General features: G+C 42.6%; 1 protein-coding gene across 3 annotated transcripts in view; it reads right to left on the minus strand.

Annotated features, from left to right (window-relative positions):
- The window catches only part of Nt5c3a (5'-nucleotidase, cytosolic IIIA), a 43,011-nt gene that overhangs the window by 20,034 nt on the left and 4,934 nt on the right, over window positions 1-18,043 (minus strand). Inside the window, exon 1 of one of the 3 annotated variants that reach the window (XM_006236550.5) lies at window positions 2,902-8,178. The exons of the other annotated variants lie outside the window; for them this stretch is intronic. The gene's annotated coding sequence lies outside the window, so the exon portion shown is untranslated. Of the gene's footprint in view, window positions 1-2,901; window positions 8,179-18,043 lie in introns of those variants that run through there. 3 annotated transcript variants of the gene reach the window in all.

Below are 18,043 nucleotides of genomic sequence, written 5' to 3' on the forward strand. Positions count from 1 at the left end.
TCAAACTTACAGAGATCCTCCTCAGTGCTGGGATTAAAGTCCTGAGCCATCACGGCCCAGGCAAAACTCCGTTTTAAAAGAGCTACTGATCAGGGGATGGAGATGGAGATCAGTGGTAGAGGACTTGCCTAAATCGTAGGCCTGAACTTGATCTGCAGCAGGACAAAACAATAGAAATAAAGATTAAGAAAAAGCCAGTGGGGGCTGAAGAGATGCGTCAGGCATTAGGAGTGTTACTGACTGTTCTAGAAGACCGAGTTCCACTCCCAGTACCCACATCAGGCAGTTCACAACTGACTATAAATTTAATTCCTGGTGATCTGAAGCCCTCCTAGGGCACATATACACACACTTTAACATAATAAAAAAAAGTCAGTGTTAGTAAAAAATGGTCTTATGGCCTCTTCAAATATTGATGGTTCTTGACCTATCACAAACAAAAGAAGGATCAATAAAAGATTAGACAATGGCCAGCTTTCTCCCTCCAACCCTCTCCTCTGTGTCAGGGTCATGATATATAGTGCTGGTTGCCTCCAAATTAGTGGCAATTCTCCTACCTATCATTCCAATTACTGGGATTATAGGCAAACAACCACACTGGGCAGGTGCTTGCTTTTACTAATTCACATACACTATGCTAATGTTAACACAAGAGCTTTCCTTCCTCCCAGTGCTCAACACTGGGTCTGAATGTAACTTCCACTCATCAAAAGTTAATCTGTTTTACACACACACACACACACACACACACACACACACGCGCGCGCGCGCGTGCCAGCATTCTGGGACTATCTGAAAGAAGATACTGAATATCAGAGCAGAGTATTTTTAACCAACAGTCTTGTAAGCCTAGACCTGGTGTGTACACAGTTCTAGCTTGTTCTGCCAATGCCAGCTGTGGCAGATGCTCCAAGAGAAGAGCTGCTGGAAAAACACGTCAAGCACAGAAGACACATTCCCAAATAGAAAGCTCTACCCTTGAACTATGAACTCTCTGCGAAGTTTTAAAGCCTTTAAATCTGGAATCCTGGAATATGAACCAGAAAAATTTGAAAGAAAACAATACTCTGTGTACTTTCAGGATGTGCTTAAGGTTTCTAGTGATGTTGACACGAGCTTGTGTAGAACAAGAAGGAAGCAAGAGGTAAGACCTTTACTTAACTTTGTTCTCTAAAAACTTTAGTTACTACTTTTGAGGCTATAGTTTTCACGTTAATAAAACGGGAATGTCTACAAAAGCAATTTACTTGCTTTAAAACAGACCTGAAAGCATCTGAGTGTAAACCGAACACTTTGAAAAGTTTGCTTCACTCTGACTTGTAGGAAGGTAGAAAAAAAGAAATTGATTAACACAGCTTTTAAATCGTGACTCTGCTTTAATTTTGATGTTTACAGAAACGTGAAAATTACACTGATTAGGTAATGAACTTTACGTGGTAAACTGTGTATCTTACATGAGAAAAGATACATCTCACTCTAATATGGGATGGACTCTGGCAACAGTATTAACTGTCCCTGTTAAATTCATTGGTATTTATTTCACCTCTCTCAACTAACCAATACCATTTGTCTTAAGTTCAGTGCATTAAGATGTCAAATTTCTTAGGGTGATTATCAAATAGAAATAAAATTATAAATTCACTTTTAATGGAGGACTGTAACAATTTCCCTGTTGCATTTAAATGTTTCTCCCCAGACAGAAATAAATAAATATACACAAACTGGAAAGTGAAACATTCTCCACACACAATAAACAAAACTGAAACTGAACAACTGGAAGTGTGGGAGTAAACAGGGAAAAAAAATCAATTTAAAAGCCGTCTATTTCAGGATGGGCAATTTATGCCAATCTTCTTAAATTGGGTTTTGTGGATAAGTGTGAAAACAAAGAGCTTGTAAGCTCAGAATGTAATTCTCCAGTCTTCCACCCATATCGGTTCTAATACTAGTAGCATTTTTTCAAAACGTTAAACCAAGGCACATGGAAACTGCATTGCTGACCCCAAACATACTGAGTTCTTCCTGTCCTGTCCTTTCTCCTAGAGTAACAGCACAGGTAACGTGAGTATCCAGTAGAGCCAGGCAAGCTGCTTATACAACAGTCTGTTGCATGATTGGATTTTTAAAAGAAGCTATATGAATCTTGGAAAATTCAACTACTCAAGCACGATGCAGAGCCAGGCAAGGTGATAACCTGTAGGAAGCACTTAGTAGGTTACAGGTCAGCACACGATATAAGACCCTGTCTCGGAAAAAAAAATCTGACACAGCCACAGACAGTATTCTAGATTTTACTGTAATACATATGTTCTGTGTTTCAGGGATGTGTTTTTGGAGGTTCTGGGTATCTAACCGAGGCCCTATACATATTAGACAAATAGTCTACCACTGAACTACATCCCCAGTTCTTACATGTCTGAATCTTAACTTTCAATATGCAAGTTGTTACATTAGAAACCTAGCTTTCATCAATTCATAAAACATACCAGTATAAATGCAGTCTATAACATCCTGGGTAAGACTCACGGGCATGAATACTAATCTTTATTACTGGCAATAATGAACTCATGTGGCTTTGTCCAAAACCGAGTCACATAGCAAGTGAGTATGAGGCTCTTCTTCCGAGAGTACTTTACTTCTACCTAACACCCACGTGTCTAAACAAGGAGTCTCTAAAATCAGACCACATAAAATGTAGTTTTTGAGCAAGATAATCTGAAAGCTTTACACACTTAACACCTTTGCAAACTACAAATAATTTCACATTTCCCGATTAGCCTACTTATATTTCCTCCTCTATATTTTTAAATGGCTAGAGTTTCAATAAGCTAGAGAACCAAACCAGAACCACGGCAAGTTAAATAGAAGACACTTATGGCTTCTGGAACAGTGAGCACTTACTCTGAAGGTAACCGGACAAGCTATGTACGGCAGCAGCACCAGCAAAAGAAAATTCTTCCTGTCTGAGAAGCACTAATATAGCACAAGGTGCAAGGAGGGCGGTTCCCAAAGCCTTGACTAAGCCTTATGCAAACAGTCCTGTGACGCACGCACACAGAACAGGGCTTTATTATGCTATGGGTGACAGCCTTGCCGGCTCTCTCAGCTTGATACCATTTAGTTCACAGAACTTAACCAGCTGGGAAAGCATGCCGGCTAAGAGCGGGTAGCTAACTGCTCTGCAATCTAAGAAGGAACTCTGAGCGTAACTCTTAGACCACTCCTTTCCTGTTGCCGACTGCACTGCACTGTGATGTGTGCACACCTCTGGCGGATGCTCTACTTCAAGACAAAGTGAAAAGACGAAGTTTGGTTGCTGGAGCTGGGGAAGGCAGATAGGAAGCTGTTGTTGCTCAAATGGACAGAGTCCCAGTGTTTAAATGAGAACTGTTCTAAGAGTGGTGCGTGGTGGAAACGGGTGCACAATAATGTGTCACCAAACAGTAAGTAAAACACGACTAAAATGGTACCTCTTGCATTATGCATATTTTACTCCAGTGGGGCTGAAGGAGGCTTTTACATTTTCTTTATATTTTTCCGGCAGCTTTTGGTAAATTTGAGTAAAATCATGCCAAAAATTGAAGACCAGTATAAAACTGGAATGTGCAAGTATAACAGGGTCCATGTGGTCTCAGCCACTAAGAATCTGAGGCAGGAAGGTCACTTAGTCTATGTGGGCCAGTCTCGGTAACACAATATGAAAGTTTCTGCTGTTGTTGTTAAAAAGGAAGGTAATGCGATAAAAGTGTTTTTACTTAAAAACAGAACCAGTCTAGCATTTAAACTGAGCAGCTGGATGGCAGCATGTTAACACTGCACCAGGGCCTGCTAGATAAGGTAGAACTCAGGCTCCGGGAAACTTTATCATCAGGAACAAGGTTAAAGCTGTTCATATGTAAATAATTTTTTCTACTGGTGCTCTCTACTGTGTTCTGAATATCTAATGTCAGGCTACATTTTAGTAATTACTTTGTGAAGTAGCAAGTCCTTTTTTTCAGAGAAAGGATCTCAATAGATTGGTCAGGCTGGGCTCAAGTGATCTTCATGCCTCCACAGCCTCCTGAAGCAGGACCTGTAAACTACAAGCCCACATTACCATAGAGCTCTGGGAGAGCTCTCCTTGAGCAGGAGAGGGCGGTGGCAGAATACAAAGTCTCACTACACAGCACTGGCTATGTGTGTCTTCAAACTCAGAGACATGCCGCTTGCTGCTGCTGTTGCCATGACAACCACCACTACCACCAGCACCAGCACCAGCACCACCCCTCCCCTTGTGCTGGCTGGGTGTGTATATTCCCTTGTGTGGTGACAGAGGTGGAGGCTTGTGGAGGCCAGAGGCCATCTTCAGGTGTCTTTCTCAATTGCTCTCCTCTGTGATATGAAGACAGTCTCTCACTGAAGCCCACAGCTTGCCTATTCAGCTAGGTGAGCTATCCATCGTGACCTGGGCATCCCTTGTTACTGGGATTACAGGTAGGCCACCACACCTACTTGGCATTCACATGGGTGCTAGGAATCCTAATCCCAGTCTCATGTGGCGAATGCTTTATCCACTGAGCCATCTCTCCAGCCCCGGGCACTGCTATCTTATTATAATAAGATTTAATAAGGCTCATTAACAAAATATACCTTTAAGAGGAAGACCTATTATACCTAATTACTGATGGTAATTCAAAGATAGCAAACAAAAAATACTAATCTACCCTAAATTAGCTCTTTTAACAAAGGAATTTGGAGTTATACTTCCAGACCTTCTTAGAGAAATATTTAGAAATATTACCAAAAGCCATAGATAGAAACACTCCTTTGAAGTACCATTTAGTGTCTAGTAACTTACCCTATAGATATATGATTGTACACAAAGTTTGTACACATAACTGCAAACACAGAGACTGTAGATTTGCTTGTAATGCTAAGAAACTGTGGGCACCCATAATGACAACACCTAGTTATTTTTAACACAGGAGAGAGATGGGCATAGAGATGATGCATGGATGCATGGATGCCTGCAATCCAGCACCCGGGAGGCAGAGGCAGTGGGAATGGGAAAAGGTAGAGGCCAGCCTAGGCTAAATGAGATACTGTCTCAAAAGTAAACAAACAAAGAGCAGTAACAAAACATAAACCACATAAACCGACAAAGCAGAGGACAGGTGGGAAGGGGGCAAAGCTGGGTGGCAGTCTATTTAGCATGTACAGAGCTCTGGGCCCTACCCCAAGTACCACGAACACAGTATCAGAGAGATGAACGCACTGTGATACACCTGAGACACAGGTGCACGATTCTTAGAAAGGAATGGTGCTGTATGGAGTGGGCCAACCCTATAATCCCAGGGCTTGAGAGGAGGGAACACGAGGGCCACTGTCCCAGGCCAGGTGACACTATAATAAGAGCCTGTCTTAGAAACATTAAAACAAAATATTGTACGTGGCTAAACTTTACTAGCTTCTACTGTGGGTGTGCTCACTACACAGAATAAATGACGCCCTGCTTTAATTTCAAGAAGTAAAAAAATAAGTAACTAAAATGACATGCATAAATAAATAACTACATTTTACTAAGTTCTACGTATGTGGGGCGCTCCCCCTCACCCCAGCAGCCACGGCTCTACCATTTCCTAAGGGAGTTAAAGTATACAGCGGCTAAGTATACAGCAATGGATTCAGTATGAGAAGCACAGGGAGTAAAAAACAGGATACAGGACAGGATCCATGCACTAACCGCCTGCTTTATAGCCCGAGTGGGGAAAATAGTGTGTTTAAATGTGGCAGTCAGCGGTTCTGTCCAGAATCAGAAAAGCTGGAGAGAATCCCGGTCAGAAACATACCAAGACCTGAATTGGGAGCCAGGTGCTTCATAGCACATCCAGTTCTTCAAAGTGGAGGCAGAGGAGTTGCAGGTTCCAGACCACAAAGGCTACATAGCAAAATCTTGTCTAAAACATAAACATAAGAAACCCCTCCTCGAGGGATTTACCAAAGACTGGGCAATATTTGTTTAGGGCTTTTGCACTGTCAGTCCTGAAGCACACAAGTGCCCTCGACAGGCACTCTAATGCAATGAGGTTAGCTTGAGAGAACTCAATACACCTCCCCTCCGTGTGGTAAATATGGAATCTGGGGTAACTAAGCCATGTATCACGGTTATGCCATTTATGTACAGAAGCAGCTAGGTTGTTTTTAGATCATTTTGTGCCCCCACAGGCAGTCAATTACATACACAGGCTTACATGAGAGTGCTTGAGAAACAGACTCTAAGAATGCTTGGCTCATCAGAGGGCTCAGCAGATAAGAAGCCTGACAAGCTAAGTTCCATCCCTGAGACTCTGTAAAAGGAAGAAAACAGAACAAAACCCCAAACCACAGTTGTGTGTGTTTGAGTGACTACAAGCATACACATACACACATACTCACATGCACACGCCCATACGCAAAATGAATGGTACTTTTGTGGACTTTTTGTTGTCTTATTGGTCTGCTTATTTTGATGTTTCTGAGTTTTTTCCTTTTTTCTTTGTTTAGATGGAGTGAGAAATGGGAAGAGGGAGAGAGGGAGAACCTGAGTGAGAATGAATAAGAATAAACACAGTTTAATATGTAGGGAAGTGGAGGGGATCTGGGTGGAGTTGGTGGAGAAAAGTGATCAAAATATACTGTATGTACAAAAAAATTAGTTGAAAGCAAACACTTTTGGGGGCTGCAGATGTAAGTCAGTGACCTTGCATTTGTGAAGCCTTGAGTTTGAACCTTAGAACCACAAAACAAGCAACACAAAGCCAGTTTTGTTTCACATAGACTTTTCATTGTTTTCTGAGAAGGGCTAGAAAGAAGCTGGAAGTCACAGAGGCGGGTCTTGCACTGTGGAGTGGACTTTCATCTCTGCACTGTGACTGGCCTGGCTGAAACCACCCACATCCCTCTAACAGCAGGCACTAGAGGAGGAACTGCAATGCCAAAGGACAAGACTAGGTCAGGATATCTGCCAGGTTGTTTTCTCCCACTCTGACACTGTTACTAGAATGTCTGTTTATTTTACTAGTAAGCACGGTTATCTTTACCAATGGAGAAAGTGATATCCACTTGTATGTTTGAGTAACTATTCAGAACTTTCCATAATTTGCCACTAAAATGTTTCTTAGGACTTGGTTAGCCCTGAAAACACAAGAGCCTGAGTTCAGTCCCTAGAACTCCAATTTAAAAAGCTGGGTATGGTGACACATGCTTGTAATCCCTGGAGCTTGGTGGCCAGCCAGCCCAGCCTACTTGGTAAAGTGGCTGGTGGATTATGAGGAAGGACTATGGACTCCATCCCAACAGATACTAAAACCTTCCCCAAACTTCAATTGAGTGGTTTGAGATTCCAAACTTCCTTTGAGGAACTCAAACACACTCTTCAGCAGTCTACATCTTTTCTCTCAGTTAAAGACCCTTCCCTGCTTCATGCTAAAAGTGCCATGTCCTGGTCTATCAAGATTTACATCACTCAAACTTATTACTGTAGCAGAATCTCTGTGCCCTAAACAGAACAAGATAAAGATGGTTTTTGTATCTCGGACTTTGCAGAACATAGAGTTTGTTCTCTGCTCAAAAGAAACACTATTACTGCAGATTGCTATTTTGTATAGGGCACATTAAATAAAGGTGATAAGAGAAGGTTTTCCTATTGGTTCATCCTATCAGCTACACCTAAACAGAGAACATAGAGACAGTTCATACACAGCAAGATTTTCAGGCCTCCCAACAACAACACATAACAAACATGACTAATTGGTGACAGTACTGCCCAGTGGGAAAACATGTGCTTTAGTTAGTATGCAAGAGGCCCTGGGATAATTCCTAGCACAAAGACAATTCAAGCCTGTAACAGGAAGCTGAGGCGGAAGGACCGCTGAATTTACAGGCTAGCTTGGGCTACATATGTGAAACTGTCACAAGATAAAAACAGAAAAAGAAACATGACCAATTCCACTTATAGATTCTAAAGTCTAAAATGCACTAGCAACAAATTATACTGTATTAGCCTATACAAGCAAATCAAATATCAATACGGGATCAAGAGATTAAAGATAGGATGCAGTATGTGCTTGGTCTCAAGTCCATCCCCTCAATCACAGAGATTCAGCTCCTACTTCTATGGCTTCTCACTTCCAGTCCCAATGCAGTGTCCCCTCCCCTCCCCCAGCTCCCTGTACTCCCTTTCTTTCTGACAGGGTTTTACTATATAGCCCCAGGCCTCTTCCCAAGTGCTGGAATTATGGTATGCCTTATATCATACCTGAGGAGTCCTCCTCCTCCTCCTCCTCCCCTCCCCCTCCTCCTCCTCCTCCTCCTCCTCCTCTTCTTCCTCATAACTACTGTCAGGGAGTTTCAGTTTTACATTTCAGCATGCTACAAGCCTACAAGCCTTAGGAGTTCTCAAATGGTTCCTATCTGCTTCTATAAGAATCCATCAAGTGAATCATTTGTTTTTTAGAATTCTAACAGTTTGACAAGATAGACCTCAACTGGTGTGCTAACTGATAGCTGTTCCCGAGGAAGCTGCATATAAGAATATGGTGATTTGAGGGCTGGAGCAAGGGCTCAGTGGTTAAGGGAACTGGCTACAGTTGCAGAGGACTTGGGTTTTGTTCCCAACACCCACATGACGGCTCATAACCATCCGTGACTCCAGTTTGAGGAGATTTGATACCCTCTTCTGACCGCTAGAGGTGTCAGCCACACACATGCAGGCAAAATACTCATATGCACAAGTAACACTCATAACATAAATAAACCTTTACAAATATGATATGCCACAACTGCTTAGATTATGGTATTATTCTTAATGCTGTCTCCAACCTAAATTCCCAAATAGAAGGGCATGTGGGGAAATACAAATGAGATGCTGTGATGTGCCAAGGGTACCAAGGACCTTGTATTTACTTCTACCTACTTACAAGAAGGAAGTCACCAACAGATTAAGCAAGCCCTCATCCACCGCAAGAAGGTTCTGTATCTTTTGTACTCTAGTAGATTAAAAAAAAAATGGGAGGGAGAGAAGGCAAACAGCATATAAAACAAAATGACAAGAAGATAACCACGTCTGCCACAGCTGGGTGTTGTCTTACTAGTTTAAAATTTATAGCTTAATGATTAATGTAACTCTGAGGGTTTACATGAGGATACATAACCTGCCAGGCATGGAAGGCTCGTACCTTCAGCCCCAGAACTAGAGCAGGCAGATCTCTGAGAATACGAGGAGAGGAGAGAGAGAGAGAGAGAGAGAGAGAGAGAGAGAGAGAGAGAGAGAGAGAGAGAGAGAGACAGAGACAGAGACAGAGAGACAGAGAGACAGAGAGAGACAGAGAGAGAAATCATGAGAACACAGTGTTCAGACAATGAATGTACAGCACACATTAATAGTGCAGCAACACTGGAAAGCCGTGTCTGCTGCAGGAGAAGCCTGCCACCTGCTGACAGAAGGCTGCATCATGTAGCTGCTCCTGACTGATGTGGGTATGTTTCAGTCAGGGTTCTCTAGAGTCACAGAACTTATGGAACGCCTCTCTATATTTAGGGAATGTATTGTGAGGACTTACAGTCCACCAATGGTCAGCTGTGAATGGGACGTCCAAGAAGCTAGTGCTTGCTTAGTCCCATGAGTCTAGTTGTTTCATCTGCTCTTCTGTATTAGTAACAGATAAGCTGGCAAGTAAATGCAAACAGGAGCTTCCTTCTTCCAATGTCCCCATGTAGGCCTCCAGCAGAAGGTGTGGCCCAGGTTAAAGGTGTGTACCACCAAGCCTGGATCTGGGACTTGCTTTGTTCCAGGCTGACCTTGAACTCAGAGATCTCCATGCCTCAGTCTCCTGGGATTAAAGGCATGTACTACCTTGTCTGGGTCTAAGCTTTTCCTGGCCACTAGCCTCAAGATCTCTATGCCAAGATACAGGTCAGAAGCTTGTGTTTTCCAGCCTCAAGATCTGGAGCACAGGTGAGCCCTCCAATTCTGGATTGCTGTTCATTGCAGATACAGTCAAGCTGACAACCAGGAATATCCTACCTATACCGGGTGTTTGGTTTGTTGTATTCAATGAGTTTTGTTTGCTTATTTAATTAAATAACTTAGTTATTTTAGAGACAGAGTATCACTAAGTAGCCCTGACTGGTCTGGAACTCACAAAGCTCCCAAGTGCCAGCACTTGTCAGATCATGGCTGATATTTTAATGGGAGCAAAACAAGGTATTCACACGACATTTAAATACATGGTGAAAAAGCTGATGCTGTCAGCTAGAGGTGTGATGTGTAGTTAGGAGCTAGGGGACACAGAAAAATGAAGGGGCCACCTCACTCTCTTGGTTCGGGTTTAAATGTCCGCTGGCTCACATCCACAAACTCCAACAGAATGGACCAAGCCACCTGCGAAAGTACTGTAGTCACCTTTCTGAGAAGCATCACAAACTTAAATGGCTAATGAACCACAGCCCAGCTCCCTGTTACCCAGATGGTCTATGACCCTTCTCCTTCGGTTTTATTGCTTTGCGTCTTGGTCTTCTTCCCCCTCCCCCTTCTTTTTGCATTGAGACAGTAGCTTATGCAGCAGCTGGTGCTAGGCTAGCCTGGAAGTCATTATATATCCCAGAGTAGTCTAGAATTTGTAGCAATCACCCTCCTTCAGTTTCCTAAGTACTAGGATTACAGACACGAGCCATCAACCTAGTCTTGATAAATGTCTCCTGATCACCTGCAAGCTTGTACAATGTGTCTAGCAAGCCTCCTCTTCAAGGACAGAATTCACTGAATAAGAAAAATAACTATAATAGTGCACACAAATACACACACCCCACTTTAAATTTAGTTGCAGAATAACCAGTTCTTAAAGGTTCCAAGTCTACCAGGATTGCAAGTATGAGGCCAGCCCTGTGTATACGATCTTTAGAATTGCATAGGATACATGTAGAGGCCTTTCAGGCTCTTAGGGGATCCCTGCCAAGCTGCACAGCTGACAACAAACCAGCCCTCAGCAAGCAGGAGGATCAGGAATTTGAGGTCAAGTGGCTGTATAGCAAGACCTTCTCTCAATATAAAAAATGAATAATTAACTAGTAAGGATTAAAATCAGATAATCAAGGGGGTAAATGTTCTATGGTAGAGTACTTGCTTAAGCACACACCAGGACCTGAATTCAATTCCCAGCACAACCAAAATTTAAAATAAAGTTCTTTTATGTATCCTAATTACCCTTAAATGATTTTTTTATGCTTAAATTACTTTTAGAGCAAGAAAAGGATTCTGTAAAACATTGTATAGGGTTACAAGTGTGTGCCATGACACCTGGTTTATGTGGTGATGGACCATTTCCTGCATGCCAGGCAAATGAGCTACAAAGACACCCAACTTCCTTTAAACCCTGCTCCCTACTTCTAGATTTTAGTAGTGCCAATTTAGTGTGTGTTCAGAGGAAAAAAAATTCAGTTTAGTGATACTAAATTAGTTCTGGATTTTATTAATTACCTATTTTTAAAAACAGTACAACGGCTACTCAGCAAATTAACCTTGCCATCAGAGAATACAAATAAAACTATATTGAGATTCCTTTTTATCCCAGTGTACTGATTTGTATATGCTTGGCCCAGGGACTGGCACTATTAGGAAGCGTGGCCTTGTTGGAGTAGGTGTGTCACTGTAGGCACTTAATACCTTCACCCTAGCTGCCTGGAAACCAGTCTTCCACTAGCAGTTTTCAGATGAAGATGTAGAATTCTCAGTTCTGCCTGCACCAAGCCTGCCTGGACACTGCCATGCCCCTGCCTTGATAATGGACTGACTGAACCTCTGAACCTGCAAGCCAGCCCTAACTAAATGTTGCAGATTTTCTGCTTCAGACTGTGTATGTGAGACAGGGCGACATAATTTACATCCCTTAAATCACTAGCAAGTGGGAGAACTGCATTTAAAAGTAACGCTCCATGTTCTCTGGTTGCCATAATTTATGTAAGCAGCTTTTGCGCCTTAGCCAGATGGTAAACATTGCTCGGTTAAGGAAAAACAGGCCTGCCTTTCAACCCCCAATCAATGGTTATGTTGCTAATACAAACAGAGAAAGTAAAAGGATGTCAAGAGTTTTTGAGCAAATTTAAAATGTTAGGAACTAGTCCAGAACTGATCTCATGGGTCACACAGATGACCACACAACAAAAGAAACAAGAAAAAAACCAATTGTTTTATGAAGTAACTCTAAACTCACCAGATACGTGATCGCCCTTGTCATTAGGGCTGCAAGTGGCTGAGTGTGGCAGGAAGATAACGCAGAGGAAGCATGACAAACATGACTTAGAGGAACAAAGTCATATAGCTTGCTCTAAAAATTTCTGAAATATTTGCTAATTTGGGGATTCAAGATAATCTCAGAGGCTGGGAATATGGCTCAGTGGTAGAATATTTGCCAGTAGGCTCAGACAATTCCACAAAAAGAAAGATGGCTATCAAGATAAGGTCAATATCAATAGTTTAATACGCTTACATCTCTTATCTTAAAATACATTTTCTTCAAACTTGAAGAAAAGTTATGGTTGCTACTCCTCAAATCCTGCCACCAGTGCCATCTCCAATTTCCTTGAAGACACGGTGTGTCACAAATTAGATCTGTTTGCTCTTCTTACAGTCTGTGACCTTTGGGTTTCATTTTATTAATACTTCCCTCTTCCTCAACCTTGAACAGTGTGTAATGCATAAACTACCTTCATTTGCCAAAGTAAATTTTAAGATAAGAAGAAAAAGGAGACAAGTTCATAGTTCTTAAGCTTCAAACTTTGTTTCACCTTTGACTTCTGTTCTTTGTAGACACTTATTGTTAAAACACTTAAACCTCTCTCAACCTCCTCCCTCTACTCCTACTTAAGTCTAAAGCATGTACTCTCTTTTCCTTAATAAATTCAAATTCAACTCCTATTTCCTGCTGACTCACTGAAGCTATTTCCCTTTGTGTAACAGTCTAGTTTTACATGACTCTCAGTAAGTCTCTCTCCTAATCTGAAATCATACTAAAAACATACATGGTGTAAAACCTGGGTACTTGAGAGGTAGGCTGTCTTAGTTACTCCTGTAACAAAACAACATGACCAAGGCAACTTACAAAAAGAAAGAAATTAATTTAGGGCTCATGGTTCCTATGACCATAACTTTGAGGAACACAAGACAGCAGAAAACAGGGAGGCAGGCAGGCAGGCATGGCTTGCTGGAGCAGTGGCTGAGAGCTTATCTGATTCACAAGTGAAAGAATGAGCTAACAGGGAATGGTGTGGGGCTCATCCCTATTGGAACAATTCCTCCAACAAGGCCACGCCTCCTAATCCTTCCCAAATAGTTCCACCAACTAGGCACCAAGCATTCAAACATAAGAGTCTGTAGGGGCTATCCTTATTTAAACTACCACATAAATTGACATGGATTTTTTTGTGGGGTGCCCTTCTACTACTAAGTCCCCCTACTCCTGACTGGGCCTTTACCCTATTGTTAGAGTCCTGGTGGTCCCTCATGGCTCTTGTTCTACTGCCAGAGTTCCTGTAGCCCAGCTGGGCTCTTGTCTTACTACTGGGTTTTCTCCCCTTCCTTTCTAGGATCTTGCTTATAAGCAGCTTGGAAAACTAAGGCCCTGAACGCAAGGGAGGTCATGGTGATATCTTCTGTTGTATCTGGTTACAACTGGACCTCTTTCGTCTTCATCAGGTGTCAAGTTACTGGGAAGACATGGTCTACTTAAAAATGTTAATCTCTAAACCTTGGTTTTTAGGACAATAACTGGTCCTCCTTGGCAACTGCATGTTTGCTAAGCTATTAGATCAGTTCATTTTTCAGGATAAAAGCAAATTGTGGCCTGTAAGGACAGCACAAGGAACTAGAAGTTAGATGTGTCTCTGTAAATAATAAATTTGCTTTGCAGTTATTTGTAAAGCTCATGCCTGTTAATCCATGGAATATGGCAATAAACTCTACACTCATTCCTGTACAGAGAAGAATTTTACAGAGTTCAAATGTGTCAAGACAGGTAAGAAAAAAGCAAATCAAAGTATGAAATAACTAATCATTGGGATAAAGCAAAGAGGGGGGAAATGAGGCTTATGCACACCATATGGGATTATAACCCTTTAACCACTTGGAGCAGGTCGAGAAATGCATATACGCACACATTCATTGCGCTCTGTTTTCTTTTAAGATTTTTAAAAAATATGTATGAGTGTTTACCTGCATTTATGTACCTGCCCTGGGTGAGGGTCTGGAGCCTGCAGGAACTGGAGTTATAGACAGTAGTCAGCTGCCATACTGGCGCTGGGAACAGAATCCAGGAGCTGTGGAAGAGCAGCCAGTGCTCTCGACTGCTAAGTCATCTCTCCAATCCCTTTAAGTTTGTTTTAATTTGTAGTACTAGGGGTGAAACTCAGCCTCATGCATGCTAGGCAAGCGCCCTATTATCAAACGCTCTTTTGAATTACCGTAGTGGCTAGAGTGGGCTTATCAATTTTTCCCATTCATAATGCATGGCCAGAAGTCAATTTCTCATTAGGCGCTCAATGTGCTTTGAGAATTTGGCATGCATATTTTAAAACAAGCTTCTAAAACAATTTCACACTTGTTGTGAGACTTACTGACAAAGGATTTCCGGAGCTGACTGATCTGTACTTCGACCACTGTGGAGGCCGAGGCTCAAATACTTGAGTTCAAAGGCAGCCTGTGCTCTACTGTGAGACGCTACCTTCTCCAACATGAATAAACCAATAAGCAGGCATCTGTCAGAAAGCGCTATACGTCCCACAGCCCTCATTTTCATTACAGAAAAACAAAGCTAACTTCCTAACTGTGGAGTAAGAGGGTTTGTTTTAAGGTATTTGCTCAACACTAGGAATGGGGGACAGCTCAGAAGTAGAATGCTTTTCTAGCATATTGACTCCCCGGTGTTGAGAACAACAACAATAACACACACACTCCACATCCCTCTCCTGCCACTCCCCCACACCCTGTTATAAACTCATGAGCTGAGAGTAAGTGGACATCAAAGAAAGTGAGTTACACACACAGAGGACATAGGGAAGAAGAGTTGGTTTACAGTCTAGAGATAAATAGCTCCGAGCACAGCACCTGTTTAGCCCTGTGCGAGACCTTGGGTTCAATCCTCTGTACCTCAAAAAAACAAACAAAAATCCCACCAAAACCCCAAAACCCAGAGCCAAACCACTCTGCATACACATGTAGAGGTGACAGGCAACTGGCATAGGCTGGACCTCTCTTTCTATCATGTGGGTTCCAGGGATAGACCTGCGACCACCAGGCTTGGTGACAGGCACTTTCACCTGTGGAAGGACTTCCTAGCCTCAGGAACAGTCATCTTTAAATACCCTGCATAAAGCTGGGAACAGAGCTGAGTGGTAGAACATGTGCTTTCCATGTGTGAGCTCTGGGTTCAACTCTCCGTACAACGAATCCCAACTAATGAACTCGAAAGTCAGGATGATGCAATTAATTTGTCAAATAAGATCTGTCTAACTTTTAAAAGTGTCCTCAATTTTGTCCCTTTTTCTCTATGTCATATACTTAAAGTTCAAAGCAATAACTAGTAAGCTGAGAATAGAGAAGGAAAAGAGAATTGACTATTACATTCTCTTCCATTCCTTACTACTGGCAACCAGTAACTGCAGAGAAATACCCGTGGCACACCATGGATGGGGTGTTGAACAAGCTCTCAATTAGATAACAGGCTTGTAAAGGACAGCCATGTCTAACACCACAAAATCCAAGTGCCGTAGCACACCAAATGTTTATTGAAGTGTTTACTTTAGTCCAGGTGTTGTGATGTACGCCTTTAATCCCAGCGCTCAGGAAGTGGGGGTAGGGGCACATGGGAGATATAGGGAGGGTGCTGAGGAGGAGACGGGGCTTTGGGGGACTTAATGCTCAGCCAGTCCACCTAAAACCACAGCTCTAGGTTCAGTGAGAGATCCTGTCTCAAAAAATAAGGGAATGGAGCACAACAGAGGAAAACTCCTAAGGTTGATATCCGGCCTATATGGCACCTGTAAACCTGTATCTCTCTCTCTCTCTGTCTCTCTCTGTCTCTCTCTGTCTCTCTCTGTCTCTCTCTCTCTCTGTCTCTGTCTCTGTCTCTCTGTCTCTGTCTCTCTCTCTCTGTCTCTGTCTCTCTGTCTCTGTCTCTCTCTCTCCATTTTAAAAATTAAAAAAGCATAAAACAAAACCCTAACCTAGAAAAGCACGCTAATATCTTTATCACTGAATTAAAAAAGAAAAGATATACCGAGGGAAGGCTGCAAGGGTATAAAGAGTAGGAGGGGGTTCCTAAGAGGCCACTTCCTTTCTCACAGGAAAACTGTAAGTGAAGGCTGCTCAAGGACAAACATTTGGGCAAGATGATTAAGAAAATGGGAGGACCCTGAGCCTTCCCACCTCACTGCCAGCAAACTCCCAACCCGAAGCTGTAGCCTGCTTCAGTAAAGCTTTCTTCTTTGAAATAATGCATTTTTAATCTTTTGTTTTTCCTTCATTTTAGTTGGTTGTCATTCCCAACAGATAAAACAGGAGGCTGACAGGTTCAATCCATGGACCTCATCAACGACAAGTCTGACCTGGAACTAGTCCAGAGCCTTATTACCTCTTTGTTACAGTATTAACACAGGGAAGTAGCTATGTAGGACTGTGGGGGAGGCAGGAACACAAGCTCTGGCAGATCCTGAGCCAGGAGGAGAGTGGTGCAGGTGACTCTGAAGGTCTGAAGAGGCACTCCTCCTGAAGGACAGTTGTAGTCATTGCACCTCCTTCTCTAACCTTCACCTTGCTTTTGCTTCAGACAGAACTTTATTTAGTCTGTACTGGATTTCTACCTAAACGCCACGAAGGACCCACTCAGCCTGTAACAGTACTGTTCTTCTGTCTTGGAAAACAATCCCTGGCTTAAAGAGAGGAACTTTTCAAGTTACAGCCCGCTCAGGTGGAGTGAGGGCAGGTAATCTATACAAGGCCACACCACTTACAAGCTAAAAAGTATGGGTCTTGGTTGTGAGCTGTTGGACCCAGGCTTCCCACTCTTCCTGGGCTCCACAAGGGTATCCGGTTGTCATGCCTAACCAGGGGAAGATACCGTATACCCACTTAGAATATCCCTTTGCTCCTAATCTTTCTTTCTTTCTTTTTTAAATCTTAAAAACTACAGAGGCAAACAGAGTTTGACAACTCTGAACAAACCTTAAAGCTCAAGCAGCAAACATGTGTGGGTGTCTGCGGGATGCTCTTGGCCAGCCACGCTCAGTCTTCTCTGCGGCTGGAGTAGGTCTCTCTCAGCAGCTGATTCTGAGCAGCGCTAGTCCAAGGAATGGCCATCCTGAACTAGAGACACATGGCCCAGCTCTGGGTAGACACGTGAACTTAAGAGATAGACTTATTCTTGGGGTGACAAGATGGCTCAGTCTGTGCACATTGGGTGCCTGTTGCCTAAAGAGGTCAGAAGAAGGCTCTGGATACTCTGAACTGGTTACAGATGGTGTTGAGCCACCCCGTGGCTGATGGGAACCAAACGCAGGTCCTCTGTAAGAACAACAGGTGTTCTTAACCACTGAGCCATCTCACCATTTCTTATCACCAAAATCTGTCACAGCCTTAGTGGGACACTAAGGTAAGTCTGGCTAATCAGGGGACAAGGCAAGAGAACTGCAAGTTCAAGGCCAGACTTGGCAACTTATTGTGACTCAGTCTCCAAATAAAAATGTAAATGGATTTGTAAAGGGTTACCTAACACGCAATAGGTTCAATCCCCAGCACAGAAAATTTAAAAATCTACTGTATATGTTCATTTGCAATGTTAACGCATATTAATATTTTTACATACTGCTTTGAAAATATTTTTTTTTTCACAGAGCTATGTATGTGATGTGGTGGCACCGGAACTCTGTCAAGTTGTTTGTATGTCAAGCAACAGGAAATAATTCACTTTATCGAAATGACTCGATGCTGTTGCAGGGAACAACCCTGATAATGCAGAAATTCATAACGAACCGGAAA

Source organism: Rattus norvegicus, chromosome 4 (genome assembly GCF_036323735.1).
Source record: "Rattus norvegicus strain BN/NHsdMcwi chromosome 4, GRCr8, whole genome shotgun sequence".
Taxonomy (NCBI): Eukaryota; Metazoa; Chordata; class Mammalia; order Rodentia; family Muridae; genus Rattus; species Rattus norvegicus.